A 17,462-nucleotide genomic window follows, 5' to 3' on the forward strand; every position below is an offset into this window, starting at 1 on the left:
CTCTTTTCTGGTTTTGTCCCTGAAGTTCTTTTAGACAGCAACAAATATGGGTCAGAGCGTTGATTTGTGGATGGCAACCTTATCCCTCACTTGATGCTCTCTCTTCTTCATGGAGGTAGTCTCTACAAGTTCCCTCTACCCACTCCCGGACATTTCACTAAGTCCTGATAGAGGTTACCTCTCAGGTCTCTGGAATATTCTAGAGCCACCCCCCACCTCCATCCTTTTGGTTACTGAGGTTGCCTGTTTCCATTCACTCTTCTGGCACTCAGGGCTTCAGTCCTACTCCCCACCAATACCTGACCATGTTCCCCTCTTTCCCTTACTGTCTCCTTTCTCTCCCAGGTCCCTCCCTCTTCCCTCCTGTGGTTCATTTCTTCTCCCTCTCAAGTGGGATTGAGATTCCTCACTTGGCCTGGTCAGCTTGTTAAACTTTTATTTTTCATTTATAAAAATTGGATATTTTTGTTTACATTTCAAATATAATTCCCTTTCTAAGTTATCCAGTCATAAGACTCCTATCCCTTCCCCCAAATTCTTCTATCAAGGTGTTCCCCCTCACCAACCATTGCCTTTCACAGCAACCCCTGACATTCCCCTTACCTGGGGTTCCGGGCTTGGTATGCCTAAGAGCTTCTCCTCCCATTGGTGTCCAACAAGTCCATTCTCTGCAAATAAGCAGTTGGAGCCATAGTTCTTCCATGTACAGTATTTGAGTATTGGTTTAGTACCAGAAAGCTATCGGTCATTGGCATTGCTGTTCTTATGGGCTTGAAAGCCCATTCAGTCCTGGTAATCCTTTCTCCAAATTTACTAACAAGAGGTTCCTTTACATTCGACTGCTTTGTCAATAACCTTTACTTCTGTAATTAACATGCTCTACCTGGGTCTCTCAGGAAACATCTATATCCATTTCCTGGCAGCATTCACTTCTTAGCGCCATCAATCTTATGTAGTTTTTTGGCAGATCTATGTATGTATGTATGTATGTATGTATGTATGTATGTATGTATGTATGTATATATTTTCTGGATCCTATACCTATATGATTATTTGAAATTTTAGTTTGGATTCTGTGCAAATAGGTCAGAAATGTAGAATCAGCAAAGCCAATGCCAATCAGACTCCCTCCTGTAATTATGAACCTATGGAAGTTGAGGTTACTCTGGATATCAAGCCATTCTTCTTCCTGCCCATCCTCCTGAGTACTGTGTTTGGACAGAAGAAAGAATCATGGTAAAATCTCCAAAACCCTTATGTCTGGCCCAGGGAACACAGAGAGGTATATATTATAGACCTGTTATATAATGGGAAAACTGCTTTCTATAGTCCATGATGTCCTTTTCTTTATTGATGTCTCATGAATTTTGGGTAAAATAAGGATTTAGGAGTTTATCATTTGAATTAGGTACACAATATTTACACTGTTATATTCACTCTATAGAAGGGCATGCTTTGTTGTTTATTAATTGCAAAATGCAATTGCAAAACAGAATTTTTGAGTACACATTCTGGAATATATATATATATATATATATATATATATATATATATATATATATTCCCCTAATAAGGAAAGTACAATATGAAAATGAAATAGAATATTCAATCAATTAAAGTCTGTAGGGAAAATACTGGCCTTTGGGAAACAGAGAAAACCTAGGACTCTGAAGTGAGTGTCACAGGAATGGACCTGGGAATAGAATTATTATCCAGAATAAACTCCTCCACCCCATGATCCTAGATCTTTTCTCTCCAAGGCAAGTGCCTGACTAACTTTCTCCATTCAGAGCATGATACCACTAATGAAGCAAAACGAAGTATCTAGCTTTAGAGAGATGGAGTAAATAAAGGTTTCCACTGTGTCACAGGAGACACTCCTAGAAAAGGCATTCTCGAAACTGGTCAGTGTAAGGAAAGCTGTTTAGAGGTAGGCCATGGCAGTTCTCAGAGAAATCATCATTATGCCGTCCCTGAAAAATCTCTTGTATCCTGGAGAGCCTTAGCTTCTTCTGTGATGTCACAAGTGTTGTTGTGACAGCAACTGCCTCTCAGATATTCCTTCAGTACCTCTAGGGTTTACTAATTGGCCTCTAATTCAGAGTAAACATCAATTTGGGATGGTGAACAAAGAGGATGAAGAGATCAGAAATGGGGAGAATGAAGGAAGCTGGCCTTCTCTCTTGGTATAAAAAGAAGAAGAAATATGTGGTCCTTGGTACAGCTCAGTGTGTACTTGTTAGGGATTTAGAGGGAATGCTAAAGGGATAGCCTTGTTCTGAGCCTCCCACCTATGGGAATCAGGAGGTGGGAGCCTCTCAGAAGCATCTGACTCCTGTTCTTATGGTTACTGGAAATCAGAGAGTTTATATCATTAATTTCTTTATTCCAAAAGCCAAGTGTTGGGAAGGGCATAGTTGTTTTCCTGAGAGCTCATGGCCTTACTCTTTTTGACAAGAAGAAAAAGGTCCTAAGGAAAAAGGAGAGACAGGTATTGTGTCCCTAGCTCATAGTAAACTCCACCATGTTTGGGATATCTATTGTGCATTCTGGGAAGCAGCAGTGCTCTTAGGTGAGACTTCATCATCTCAGTCTTTCAACTAATATTTCCAATGACTAACACTTTGTAGAGAGCGGCTTAGCGAAACAAAGTTGGCGCTGACATCCAGCCTTGTCTGGATGTCGACAATTTACTGCGCATGTGCAGGCTTGTCCCCTTGCTAGGGCTCCCTCTAGTGGTGAACAGCAGTACTGCACATGTGTGGTTTTTGCACCAGGTGTCAGTTGACCGTTAATATGCTAATGAGGGGCAGTACCATGCTAATGGGGTGATTCATTCTCTGCCAATCCCTGGAGGTCAAGTAGTGGGGTGATAGTGGGGTGATCCATGCCCCACCAATTCCTGAAAGATAATTAGCATACTGTTGTGTATATAATGCGAGCGACTTTGCCACTCGGGGTCCCTGTTCAAGAGAGCTGTAACACAGTAAAGGCTTGTTCGCAGAAGATTCCTGTTACCGCGCGTCGTTCTTGCTGGCGGGACATTGGGCGCTCGATATGTGGTGCCGAAACCCAGAAACCAACATCACCAGTGCCGAGGGGACCCTTCAGTGTGCTGAAGAGGATTCAGAACTGCGAGAAGGTAAATTAAAGGGTAAGCTTCTAGAGGCATGCCCCTTTTTGGAAGCGAGCATGTCAGAAACGGAGCTGAGTGAGAAAATAGGCTTTGAGAGGCATGCCCCTTTTGGATTTAAGAGAGCATGTCAGAAACGGGGTGGAGTGAAAATTAGGAGCGTGCAAAAAAGGAAAAGGTTACTAAAACAAAAGTGAAAGAGATTCAAAAGGCAGAAGAAATGCCGCTAGAGGAAAAAATAAATGTGCCCCGGAGGACGAAGTACAAGTAATCCAGAGAGGATACTTTGTATCCATTAAAATAATTAAAAGCCTTAGAACTGGCTGGCAGTGACTCTGAGCAAGAGTTGTCAGAGTCAGAGGAGGAGGAATTAGAGGAAGAGGCAGCCATATATGAGGAATAAAGATATGGGCCTAGGTTGAGAGCCACTGTGAAGAAACCTAAAGTTATGGATCCTTAGTGGGCAAGGCTGGTAATTTTGTTTCTTTTTTTCTTTGTGTGGGATAGAGAAGCCACAGACAGTAAGCTTAAGCCTGGACCAAAACCTCTTTGGCGAATGGTCCCTGCCTGCTTAGAGGATAAACGATGTGAGGAAGTCCTTAGAGCCGATAGGACAGGTCAGAGGGTCCTTACAGAGCATCAAGAAAGTATGTCAGAGGGAGAAAAGGTTTTGAAAGAAAAAAAGAAAAGAAAAGGAGATAAAATGAACAGAGAGAAGGTAGAGATAAAAAATGGGGTCAGTGCAGCTTTTGTTGTGGCTCAAGTTGAGGCTATTGCTAGGTATGTGATTAGGCTCTGGAAACCTCACAGAGTCATACTGATCAGATTTGATAGAGGAAGACCACCTGAAAATTTATTCAGGGGAATCAAACAAAAAGATAAACTTGAGTGTGCCTACTTGAATTCCTGGTCTCAAGGAGATTTAGCAAGTGACAAGGTGCTTCTCTTAAAAAAGCAGTTTCAATCGGCCCTTGGAGCCTTGCACCTGTAGCTAAGATATGTGTAGCCACTTCAATTTTGTTTTCTGATTGGTTTTAAATGTATAAATATTCTCTACATGCCTCGGTTATGGATGATTGGCTTTTAAGTTATTGGATATGGTTTTAAAAATGTAACATTGATAACAATAAGTTGACATAAAACTGGTAAATTTGGATGGAGTCATTCTAGATAACATGTGGCATGAGCCAATCTAGGGAAACAGGTCTAAATTGGGATGCCTTTGCTACAATTTTTTACTTTTTTAATTTTTCTTTGGAAAGATCACTGCCTCAGAGCCTTTGTCTGGAGTGTTAGATATTTATACAGATGGCTCCAAGACAGGTGTAGGTGCCTATATGGTTGATTCTCAAGAACCAGTATTAATTCAATACAGTCCAGGTACCCACCAAATTACAGAATTTCATGATTCTTTTAATTTATTTTCTGACTCTGCTTATGTAGTTAATGCTGTGCGCTCACTTGAAACTGAAGGGCCAATTCGGTCGAGTAGTACCGTATGTCAAATTCTTTCAGAATTACAAAATTTGATCTGGGCCAGAAAAAATAAAATTTTTATACAATATATTTGAGCCCATACTAATTTGCCTTGTCCCATGACCAGTAATAACACCCTGGTGGATGCTAGTACTAGTAGAGAGTTTATTTTTCATGCCACTCCGGTTGATCTCGCTAGAGGATTTCATCAAAAGTTTCATGTACCTGCATTTACTCTTCAACAAAAATTTAAAATCTCTAGAGCTGTAGCTGTAGCTGTAGCTGTGATGTGGTGTTAAGTTGCCAGAATTGTGTTCAATTTCACTACCCTCCTTATGTGGGGATTAACCCTCGTGGTCTGTGGTCTGATCCCACTAAAACTTTGGCAGATGGATGTCACACACATATCTCAATTTGGAAATTTAAAATATGCTCATGTTTCTGTTGATACCTGTTCCAGTATTATACACGCTACTCTGATGACTGGTGAAAAGGCTCGTAATGCCATTAGCCATTCCTTAGAGGCATGAAGAGCCTGGGGAAAGCCTGATAGTCTCAAGACAGACAATGGGCTTGCCTACACTGCAAAGTTCTTTCAGGCATTTTGCCAGACAATGCATGTCGGTCATACTACAGGCTTACCATACAATCCCCAGGGTCAAGGAATTGTGGAAAGAGTACATCGTACCTTAAAAGAGCTTATACAAAAACAAAAAGAGGGAATTGCCAGTGGCCAAATAGCAAAAGGACAACTTTCTTTGGCTCTTTTTACTCTAAATTTCTTAATTTTGGATGTGCATGGCAGCTCTGCTGTGAATCGCCATGCTGCTACTACACCTATAACTAAGGCAAAAGTAAAGTGGAAGGATATCTTAACTGATGAATGGTGTGACCCAGATCCCATGATTTCGAGATCTAGGGGAGTGATTTGTGTTTTCTGCAGAATCAAGAAAATCCTATTTGGGTACCTGAGCGTTTGACTCGAAAATTGCCTTCTGCTCTTCCTGAAGATGAGACTTTTAACCCTACTATTACTACTGGGAATGGTAATACAGGTTAATTCGCTCACCCTGTGGGCTATTGCCAGATTCTGGCCAGTACCCATGCCAGTTCATAGCAATTCTACTGTTTTGAGAATAAGACTCACAAGCATAATCTCTGGCCTTGGTTTCAATGGGTGCTGTTCCATGAGCAAGGGGCATATACATCCCTGACCCCCTTTGCTAGGTTGATGGGAGAGAACTTCGTGCTGTATAATGTTTCAGATACCAGAAAAAGGGGATACCAGGTTGATTAATATTCAATATAATAACCACTTGGCAAATAATACTGCCACTAGTACTTCAGTATGTGTTAGATCACCTTTTTTCTTTCTGATAAGCACTAATGTAAGCAGTGGTGCTTTAAATTGTAATAGCTCTGATGTAGTCTGCTGTTTAGCTCAATGCTGGGATGGCAGGAATGACACCGCAGTGATGGTTAAGATTCCCTACTTTGTGCCAATCCCAGTGGAGGCAAACCCAGATAGCTTTCCTATTCTTAATTTGCTGAGAGCCAAAAAAGATTTTGGAATTACAGCAGCCATAATTTCAGCCATTGTGCTGTCTGCTGCCGCAGCTACCACAGCTGCAATCGCTATGACCAATTAAATACAGACGGCTGAGACTGTCAATCAGATTGTAGAAAGAACTGCAGTGGTGCTAGAGATACAAGAAGAATTTAATACCCATTTGGCATCTGGCCTTCTATTACTCAGTCAAGGGATAGATTTAGTTCAAGAACAAATTGAAGCACTGTATCATATGACACAGCTGTCTTGCGTTTCCTCCCTTAGAGGTTTATGCATTACTCCTTTGCGAAATAACTTTTCTCAGCATTCTCAACAGAGCAAAGAAATCTCGAATTATCTGAAAGGAAACTGGTCCATGAAAGCAGAGCAAATATCAAGACAATTGCTGATGCAGATTGCTGTCCTCAAAAGCACTAGGCTGGACTCCATCACAGTTGAAGAGTTTACCTCATATATTACCAATGCTTTCTCCATTTTCAAGGAGTGGGCAGGCATGTTTGTCCCGGGGAGCTATTGTCCTCTTGGGATTTGGAGTAGGTCTCTGGCTTATTGGCCATTTAAGAAGAGAACATGCCAGACACAAAGTGGTTGTTTACCAGGCTATGACCACCATCAAAAAGGGTGCTTCTCCAAACATATGGCTGGCCTCTTTGAAAGATCAAGAGTTCGCCCAAGATCGTTTTTGTCACAGTCATGTGGAGTCATTGTATCCAGGGACGGGCAACATTCCTCCAGCTCGGACCAACTCAAGACATGGGGCCCGGTGGCAACAGGGTAACTCTATGACGGGTAAGGCCGATTTTGGATGAGAACGACCTAAGACAGGAGCAATGACAAGATTGACATGGCACCCAGATCTAGACCTTTCATTTTATTAAACAAAAAAGGGGGAGATGTAGAGAGCGGCGCAGCGGAACAAAGATGGCGCCGACATCCAGCCTTGTCAGAATATTGACAACTTACTGCGCATGTGCAGGCTTCTCCCCTTGCTAGGGCTCCCTCTAATGGTGAACAGCGGTACTGCACATGTGCGGTTTTTGCACCAGGTGTCAGTTGACCGTTAATATGCTAATGAGGGGTGGTACCATGCTAATGGCGTGATTCATTCTCCGCCAATCTCTGGAGGACAAGTAGTGGGGTGATAGTGGGGTGATCCATGCCCCACCAATCCCTGAGAGATAATTAGCATACTGTTGTGTATATAAGGTGAGCGACTTTGCCTCTCGGGGTCCCTGTTTAAGAGAGCTGTAACACAGTAAAGGCTTGTTTGCAGAAGAGTCCTGTTGCCGCACTTCATTCTTGCTGGTGGGACATAGGACGCGTGACAACACTTTACTTTTCTGAGTCAATAGGTGTGATTAACTGTCAGCTTTCTCTTCTTTTATTTCTTTCATTTTTTGTTTTAAATATTTTTATTGCTTTTTTTAACTTGATGTTTCTTTATTTACATTTAATTTTATTTCATTTGCCATTTTCCTGCCCATAAGATACCGACCTGTATTCTTCTCCTTCTTCTCTTACACCCTGACTTCGCCTTCACATTCTCTTGTACCGGGAGACAAACCTAGAGAGGACCAATAGCTTCTGCTTCAATTCGTAATGAAAGAGGCCATCCTCTGCCACATGCAATTTGAGCCATAGCTCTGTCCGTGTACATTCATTGAACATTGGCCTAGTACCAGAAAGCTCTGGTTCATTGACATTGTTGTTCTTATGGGATTGAAAGCTCCTTCAGCTCTTGTAATCCTTTCTCAAAATCTGCCAACAAGAGGTCTGTTTCAGTTCACTGGTTTGCCACTAGTATTCACTTCTGTAGTTGACATGATCTACCTGTGTCTCTCAGGAAATATCTATATCCGGTTGCTGGGAGAATGCACTTTTTAGATACATCAATCTTATCTAGTTTTGGTGGCTGATATATATATATATATATATATATATACTTTTGGTGGCTCATACAGCTATCTGGTTAGGTGGAATGATAAGATGGATTCTGAGCAACTAGGTCAAGAATGTAGAGTTCAATAATGACAATGCCATATAGATTCCCTTCTGTTTTTATGAACCTATTAGAGTTGAGCTTTCACTTGTCTTCTTTCTGCCAATCCTCAGGAATTTTATGTTTGGCTTTCAGAGAGAATAATGGTAAAACATCCGACCCTGAAATCTAGCAATGCGAATAGAGGAAGGTAGATAGTGTAGTACTGATATCAAATAGGACTAGAGAACTGAATTCTATAGTCATTGTCATGTGCTTTGCTTAAAATGGAATTGGATACAGAATTTTTGAGAACACATACAGGATATTAATAAAGTCTCTTATCACATAATACACAATGAGAAAGTGAAGTACAATATTCATTCAATTAAGGTTTGTAGGCAAAATATTGGCCTTTGCAAATAGTGAAAACCTGGGATATTGAACTGTATGTCACAGGAATGAAACTGAGAATAAAATATAATTGAGAAGAATCTCCTCCACTCTGTTGCTAAATCTTTGCTAGCCTTGCTAAGCCCCTGACTAACTTTGTCCGTTCACAGCAAGTAACCCCTAAAGAAACAAAGAGAAGTCTCTACCTTTAGAGAGATGTACTATTTAAAGATTTCACTCTTAAACAGGAGACTCTCCTGAAAATGTCACCCTCAAATCTGGTCAATGTAAGGAAAGCAGTTTAGAGGTAGAACATGGCGGTTCTCAGTGACATCATCATTAGGCCTTCCTGAAATATCTCTCGTATCCTGGAGAGCCATAGCTTCTTCTGAGATGTCACAAGTGTTGTCCTGACTGCAACTGCCTCTCAGATATACTTTCAGAATGTCTAGGGTTTACTGATTGGCCTTTAATGCATTGTATACAGCCATTTGGGAGGGAGAATGCAGAGGATGAAGTGATCAGACATGGGGAATATAAAGCTGGCCTTCTGTCTTGGTATAAAAAAGGAAGAAATACATGGTCAATGGGAAAGCTCCGTCTTGGGTAGGGTTTGAGTGGGTTCACTGAAGAGATAGCCTTGATCTGAGATTTCCACATATGGAATTAGGAGCTCGGAGCCTCTCAGAAACATCTGGACTTCCCTTCTAGTTATTTTTCTTGTAAGTCAGATAGTTTATATAATACATTTCTTTATCCCAAAAGCCAGGTGTTGGGAAGGGCACTATAATTTTTCCTGAAAGCTCATAGGTTTTACCGTTTTACCAAGAAGGAAAAGTTCCTATGGAAGAAATGTAAGGCAAGTATTGTATTTGACATGCTCTAGCTCTGCCTCTCAGGAAATACCTATATCTCTTTCTTCTAATCATGCAATTCTAAGATTCATCAATCTTTTCTAGTGTGGTGACTGATATATCTATCTATATCTATATGTATATATCATATATATATATCTATATGTATATATCATATATATATATATATCTATATGTATATATATATATTATAGCTATGAGCTTAGATGGAATTTTAACAAGGGTTCTGGGAAACAAGGTCAAGGAAGTAGATTCCAAAATTGACAGGGCCAAATAGACCCTCGGCAGTTCTTATGAACCTAATGAAGCTGAGGTTTCACTGAACCACACTCTATTCCTCATCCTGCACATCTTCCTGAATCTTATATTTGACCTGAGGAAAGAATCATGGTAAAACAGCCAAATCCGTCAGTCTCTTCCTTGGAACACAATAAGGTAGATAATGGAGAACTGATATCAAGTGGGACTAGAGAACCAGTGAATTCCATAGTCCATGTTGTCCTTCCTTTGCTGGTGTCTGGTAATTTTTGGTTGAAATCAGGATTGGGGAGTTTATCATTTCAAGTAGGTACACCATATTTACATTGCTATACATTCTATAGCTGGGCCACATTTGTTGCCAAAATCATTGCAGAAAAAGGAATTGGAAAACAGAATTTTTGAGGACATATTCAGCAATATTTATAAAGTTCCATATCGTGGAATGCACAATAAGAAAATGAAATACAATATTCATTCAATTGAAGGTCTGTACAGAAAATACTGGCCTTTGGGAAAGAGAGAACACCTTCAAAATTGAACTGTATTTCATGAACTGTACCTGGGAATAAAAATATTATCCAGAAGAATTTCCTCCACTCCATGTTACAAGATCTTTTGTACCCATTCCAAGCCCTTCACTAATTTATTCAATTCAGAGCATGTAACCACTAATAAATCAAAGAGAAATCTCTAGTTTTAGAGTCATGGAGGATATAAAGGTTTCCACTGAATCACAGGAGACTTACCTGGAAAGGGCACCCTCAAATCTGGTCAATGTAAGGAAAGCTGCTCAGCAAGTAGGCCATGGCATTTCTCACTGACATAATCATTAGGCCCTGCCTGTAAAATCTCTTTTAACCTCGAGAGCATTATCTTCTTCTGTGATGTCACAAGTGTTGTCATGTCTGCATCTGCCTCTCAGGTATTCCTTCAATAGATCTAGGGTTCAGTAAATGGCATCTAATTCAGAGTAAACAGCCACTTGGGAGTGAGAACAAAGAGGATGAAGAGATCAGGTATGGGGAGAAGGAAGCTGCCTTTCTGTCATGGTCTAAAAAAAGGAAGAAATATGTGTGCTTGGGAAAGCTCAGTGACACCTGGTAGGGGTTGAGTGATATTGCTGAACAGATAGCATTGACCTTAACCTTCCACATATGGGAATCAGGAGCTGGGGTCCTCTCAGAATCATCTGGACATCTCTGTTCTTATGGTTCCTGGAGGTCAGAGAGTTTATATCATGCATTTCTTTATTCCAAAAGCCAAGTGATGGGAGGACACAGTTGTTTTCCTGAAAGCGCATGGCCTTTATTATTTTTGAACAGAGGAAAAGGGACCTCAGGAAGAAAGGGAGGACACATATTGTGTCCCTAGTAAACTTCTCCTTGCTTTAGAAAGCTATTGTGCAGTGTGTGTTTCACACTGATATCTGGGAGAGAAAAGTGCTCCGATTTGAGACTTCACCATCTCAGTCTTTCGATTATTATATCTCTGTTTACCATACCCTGACAGTGACCAATTAGATTTCTGAGTCAACAGTACTTTTTAGGTGGCAGTTTTCTTTTCATTTATTTCTTACATTTTTTTATATTTACATTTCTTTGTTTTTTTAAACCAATAAATTTCTATATTTACATTTAAAATATTATTTCCTTTAAGATTTTGGTCCAATAAAATCCTTAACTGTTCCATCTAAACTTCTTCTATAAATCACCTTACTGTCCCTTCATATTTCCTTTAATTGCGAATCACACCAAGGGAGGACCAAGGTCTTTTACTTCCATTGGTGCCCAAAAAGGTCATCCTCTGCTACTTATGCAGTTGTCTGCATAGGTCTGTCCAAGTACAGTCTTTGAATATTGGTTTAGTACCAGAAAGCTCTGGTTCAATGGCATTGTTGTTCTTAAGGGTTTGAAACCTCCTACAGCTCTTGTTATCCTTTCTCAGAATCTACCACCAAGAGGTCCATTTCAGGTCACAAGTTTGCACTAGCATTCACTTCTTTATTTGACATGCTCTAGCCGTGTTTCTCAGGAAAAAAAAAAACTATATCTGTTTCTTGGCAGATTCAACAATCATATCTAGCTTTGGTGCCTGATATATCTATATCTCTATCATCTATATCTATATCTATATCTATATCTATATCTATATCTATTACTATATCTATATCTATATATCTATATCTATATCTATATCTGTATCATCTATATCTATATCTATATCTATATCTATATCTATATCTATATCTATATCTATATCTATATCTATGTCATCTATATCTATACGTATATAGATAGATAGATATAGATATAGATAGATATAGTTTTATATATATATATATATATATATATATATATATATATATATATATATATATATAAATAAATATATACTTTGGTGGCTCCTACAACAATGAATTTTGTTGGAATATTTACATGGATTCTGTGTACCTATGTGAAGAATATAGGATCCACAAATGAAAATGCCAAATAGACTCCCTCCTTTTATTATAACCTATTGAAGTTGAGGTTTCACTGGACCGCAAGCCATTCCTCTCACTGTCCATCACCCAGCAGCTGATGTTTGGCTGAAGAACGAATCATGGTAAAACATCCAAAATCCTCAAGTCTTTCCTTGGGAAAACAGGAAGGTAGATATTAGAGAACTGTTATCTAATAGAACTACAGAACCCCATTCTATAGTCCATGTTGTCCTTTGCATTACTGACGTCTGGTAATTTATGGATAAAATAAGGATTTGGAGTTGACCATTTTAAGTAGGTACACAATATTTCCACTCTTATATTCACTCTATACCTGGGACAAGTTTGTTGCCAAATTCATTGCATAAAATGGAATTAGAAAAATGAACTTTTTGAATACACATGCAGGAACATATATAATGTCGCCTGTCCATGAATTTACAAGCAGAAAATTTAGCATAATATTCACTCAATTAAAGGTCTATAGGCAAAATAATGTCACCTGGGAAACAGAGAAAGTCTAGGGAATTGAACTTTATATCACAGGATTGGACCTGGGAATAAAATTAATCGCCAGAAGAATCTCTTTCTCTCCGTGTCCTAGATCCTTTCGACCCATGATGAGCCCCTGACTAACTTTCTTCATTCAGAGCATGTAATCACTAATGAGGCAGAGAGAAGTCTCTTGCTTTAGAGAGATGTAGCATGTAAATGTTTCTAGTGTGTCACAGGAGACACTACTGGAAAGGGCACCTCCAAATCTCTTCAATGTAAGGAAAGCTGTTTATCAGGTAGGCTATGGCAATTCTCAGTGACATCATCATTAGGGCCTCCATGAAAAATCTTTTGTATCCTGGAGAGCCCTAGCTTCTTCTGTGAAGTAACAAGAGTTTTCTTCTCAGCAATTGCCCCTCAGATATTCCTTCCATATATCTATGATTTACTAATTGGCCTCTAATTCAGATTAAAATGCCATTTGGGAGGGAGAACAAATAGGATGAAGACATGAGAGATATGGAGAAGGAAGCTGGCTTTCTGTCTTGGTATAAAAGAACAGAAGAAATATGTGCTTTTTGGGAAAATACCCTGGTTAGATGGCTTTAGTTCTTTTGTTCTATGATTTAACCGAGCTCTTGGGGCAGTTACTGAAAATCCTAAAGTCCTTTGGGCAGATGGTAAAATTTCTAGAATCCCCTTTTTAGATATCAATGGTCCTGTGGATTGTATTGCTGATGGGAAATGTTTCCTAGGAAGAGTGCTATAGCCAGATTGATTTTTAGATGCTTTAGAAGACATTGAATTTTCTGATATACTTGGGTTAATGGCACAAGGTCTAAATGATTTTTTTTTCGATGTGGACGTTCCATCAGATCTTTGGAAATATAACAAAAAGTTTTGTATTTTTGAAGTCTAATTTTCATAGTGACAAATCACTTTGAGAATGGGCAACACTTTCTGGAGCACTAGAGAGGGATAAAGAAATTCCCTGAAACCATAGGGCAGATGGTGAACATGCCTTTTTGGTAGAAGGAGGAGTTACTTAAGCATCTTGGGACAATATGGAATGTCCAGCATGCCTTTGTAAGGATAGGCAACTTTACACAATTCCTTCATCAGTTATGGAAAATTCGAAGGCCCTTTGGACAGATGGAGAAGGTGTGGGATTCACCTGAGGAATAGCTGTAGCTTGTGGTGTCTCTTTGGCAGGGGAAGAAGTCACAAGACCTCTTTTCGCAGAAGGGGGAATGTTGAAACTGTCCTTAGAGGAGACATTTCTCAGGACTCCATCAGAAGGATCAAATATTGACACTGTGTTTCTAGAAACTGGATGCCTTTGGCCGACTTTGGTAGAGGGAGAATGTGGACCATTTCTTCGCAGAGTGGACATGTGAAATAAATCTACTTGGGGAGATGGGGATAGTTGTAAAGCATGCTGTTCAGAAGCAGTAGATCCTAAGGCATCCTTCTCAGATGAGGAAGGTCTAAATGTACTCTGTATATGTGTAGAAATCATGACAGTGATGTCAGAGTGGGGAGAAGATATTAGAGCTACCTCTGAAAATATGACCTCTCCTAGAGCATCCTGGACATATGTGAGAGGTCTGAGAGACTCGTGAGCAGATAAGGATGTTTCTCGATATCGTTGTGTAATTGTGGAAGTTCCAAGAAAAATTTCTTCTCTGGAGAAGTGGAAACAGATTTTTGTACAGAAGTTTCAGGTTCCCTTGCCTCCTTGATAGGCAAAAGATGTTCCAAGCCCCCTTCAGAAGATAAGGTAAAATCCAGATCCATTGAGGTAATTGGCAGATGTTCTGGGCTGCTTGTGAGTATAAAGAACAACGGCAACCCTTTGTGCATATTTGGAAGAGTGTGTAGCATCTTCTGTCGTTGGGGAAGATGGCTGATCTTGAGGAGATAAGGAAGTTCCTATAGCCCCCTGTGAAGTTAGCGGAGGTCATATGCATTCTTTTGCACAAATGGAATCCAAGGAATCCCTTTCCTCAGAGGTCGAGGATGCTACAGACACTGCTGTTTGCATATCATGTTCCACCACTCCAGGTTCACATATGGTTGGATCCATAACCTTCTCTACAGATGGAATAAGTCCAAGAACATCTTTTGTACATTTTTCACATCCACAAGCCATTTCTAAAGTTGTGGGTGTGGGTAGAACTCCTTTTGTAGATGTTTCTTTTCCCACAGTCTCTTTATGAGATAGAGTACTACTCAGAGAATCCTGCTCAATTTTGGGAAATTCTAGCATCTCTGATGTGTATGTGGAAAATTTTGGAGCACCTCTTTTCAGGACAGAATGATATAGAGTCCCCTGAGGAGTTAGGGGATGTTTTAACTTCTTTGCACATTGTATAAATATGGAATCTGCATAGCTCATTGACTGTGTGTTGTGATAAACTTGGCTCTTTTGGGCCTGATGACATGTCAGTAGTACTCCTTTTGGGTGGTAGAGGATACTTGAATAATTCTCTGTTGTATATGGACATTGGAAGTACTAGGGGAGATGTTGAGGGTGCTAGATCATATTTTTTATGTGCAGAAGGCACAAGAGATCCTTGGGTGGACTCAGAATATTCTACCACATCTTGCATGGGTGTTGATCTCTCAGGAGCCCCTTCTGAAACTGGCAATGGTCCTTGATCTAATGGTGTACATGCAGAATGTTTTGTCTCTGCTAGGGCTGGTATGTGTGTTATGAGGTTCACTTGGGGATTTGTGACTGTATTTTTTTCCTTCTTGGAACTTAAGTGATGATCTAAGCCCATTTTTAATAGTGGAAGACTTTGAAAGACCTCGAGGGTTTAAAAATGAATTTCTGCAATCCACTTTGTCTGCAGAATCATTTTTCAAACTCATTTTACCTGAACCAGATTGCATAAGGCACATTGGTGAAGATGGGGGACATCTTTGACTGTCTTTGTGAGTGGTCCCAGGTATCTGCCCTACTTTAGCATTTGGAGAAGGTATTAAAGTCTCATGTGGAGAGGGGGCATTACTTAATCCCTTTGTGGAATATGAGAAATCACTGAGATTACCTATAGAGAAGAAGTTTTGCAGCCCTCTTTGTCTGATGGGGCCTATTGTACCTCCCCTTTACCAGAGTAGTCTTCTGCAACATACTTTGGAGGAGAATTGGAAAGACTGGAGACCTGTAGGATAGGGTATGAACATTTGAAACTCCTTTGGAAACTCTGTGGGACAGAGAGCTGATCACCCAGAAGAGTGGGCAATGCTGAGTTCTCAGGGAAGGAGAGAATGACACTTCTGCCGACATGTGACCAGATCCCTAGCCCAAGAGGAAACTTCATAGTGCCTCTGGACATATGAATATAGCAGCAGTCAAGCTGCAGGAGCCCTGCAGTCCAAACTGCACCTGGATCTGTTCTGTTCCCAACAGCATCCTACACCCTAACCTCGTGTGGGTGGGGAAGACTTAGAACATCAGAGGGGCAGAAACCCCTGAGAACTCTGCTCACATTCCTGGCTCAAGAAAAAAAAAACCTACCTCTATATGGGACTCCTATTCATAGGGACCTAGGAGCAGTAGGGGCAGGACATTTCTGGTTGCGGCTCTTATAGAGAGCTGAAAGTCAGACTGAGGAGCATTTTCAGGCCTGACCAGAGGTGAATCCAACTTTTCTAAGTGACCTGACTGGTGGACTCAGAACAGGCAAATGCAGAACTCCTCTGGGACCATTCACTTCCAGTTTCTAGCTGGCTCCTGCACCTCATGATCCTGGCCCAGAGCTCCCTGCTCCTAGATGCTGTAGGAGAATGGGCAATACTGAGGCTACAAGGCACAGAGATTGCCATTTCTGGCCACTATTACCCACATCTCTGGCCCAAGAGAAAACAGCATAGTGCCTCTGGACCCAGGAATATAGAAGGAGTAAAACTGCAGGAGCACCATGTTCCAGACTGTGCATGGATATGAACAGAACTGGTCAAACAGCTCCCTGTACACAAGTCCTGAGTGTTGGTGAACTAGACCTTCAGAGGAGCAGACACTTCTGAGAAACCAGAGGAGACTACTCTCTGCCCAGAGAAAAACATCTTGTGCCATCTGTGACCCCTCCCCACACCGAGGGACCTAGTAGAATTATGGGAAGTTCCTTCTGGTTCCTGCCCAGGGGGACAGCTGAAAGCCAGTGGACAGGAGCAACTGCAAGCATGAGAGCAGAATACTCTCTTCCCTTAACTGAGGGAAAAAAAAAAAACAGGAAAGCAGGTCTTCAGCAGGCCAGACACATGAGCCTACAGGACGGTCAAGCCACTGTCAGAAAGAGGCAAACAAGTTAACTCCAGAGAAAACCTGATGGCTAGAGGCAAGCACAGGATCGTAAACAACAAAAGTGAAGACTACTTGGGCTCATCAGAGCCCAAAGCAAACACTGGATATCCAAACACACCAGAAAAGCAAGATCTAGATTTAAGTTCACATTTTATCATGACAATGGAGGATGTAGGAAGTTCATAAATAACTCCGTTAAGAAAATACAGGACAACAGAAAATACAGAAGTAAACAAGTAGAATCCCAGAAAGAGGGAACACAAAACTACCTTAAAGAACTACTGGAAAAAACAACAAAACAGGAGAAGGAAATGAACAAAACCATCCCGGAATTACAAATGGAAATAGAAACAATACAGCACAAAGGAAGACAACCATGGAGTTGGGAAACATTTGAAAAGAGACCAGGAGTCATAGATATGACAATCACCAACTGGATAAAATAGATAGAAAATATAATCTAATGAGCAGAAGATTCCATAGAAAA

The 17,462-nt window shown here is 40.5% G+C and overlaps 1 long non-coding RNA gene across 1 annotated transcript in view; it reads left to right on the forward strand.

Moving 5' to 3' along the window:
• Positions 1-1,634: 1,634 nt before the first annotated feature.
• LOC134484485 (uncharacterized) overlaps positions 1,635-17,462 on the forward strand; it is a 33,094-nt gene continuing 17,266 nt past the window's right edge. Inside the window, exons 1-2 of the long non-coding RNA XR_010061953.1 lie at positions 1,635-2,186; positions 3,005-3,142. This is a non-coding gene — a long non-coding RNA (uncharacterized LOC134484485). The remainder of the gene's footprint in view (positions 2,187-3,004; positions 3,143-17,462) is intronic.

Source organism: Rattus norvegicus, chromosome Y (assembly GCF_036323735.1).
Source record: "Rattus norvegicus strain BN/NHsdMcwi chromosome Y, GRCr8, whole genome shotgun sequence".
Lineage (NCBI taxonomy): Eukaryota > Metazoa > Chordata > Mammalia > Rodentia > Muridae > Rattus > Rattus norvegicus.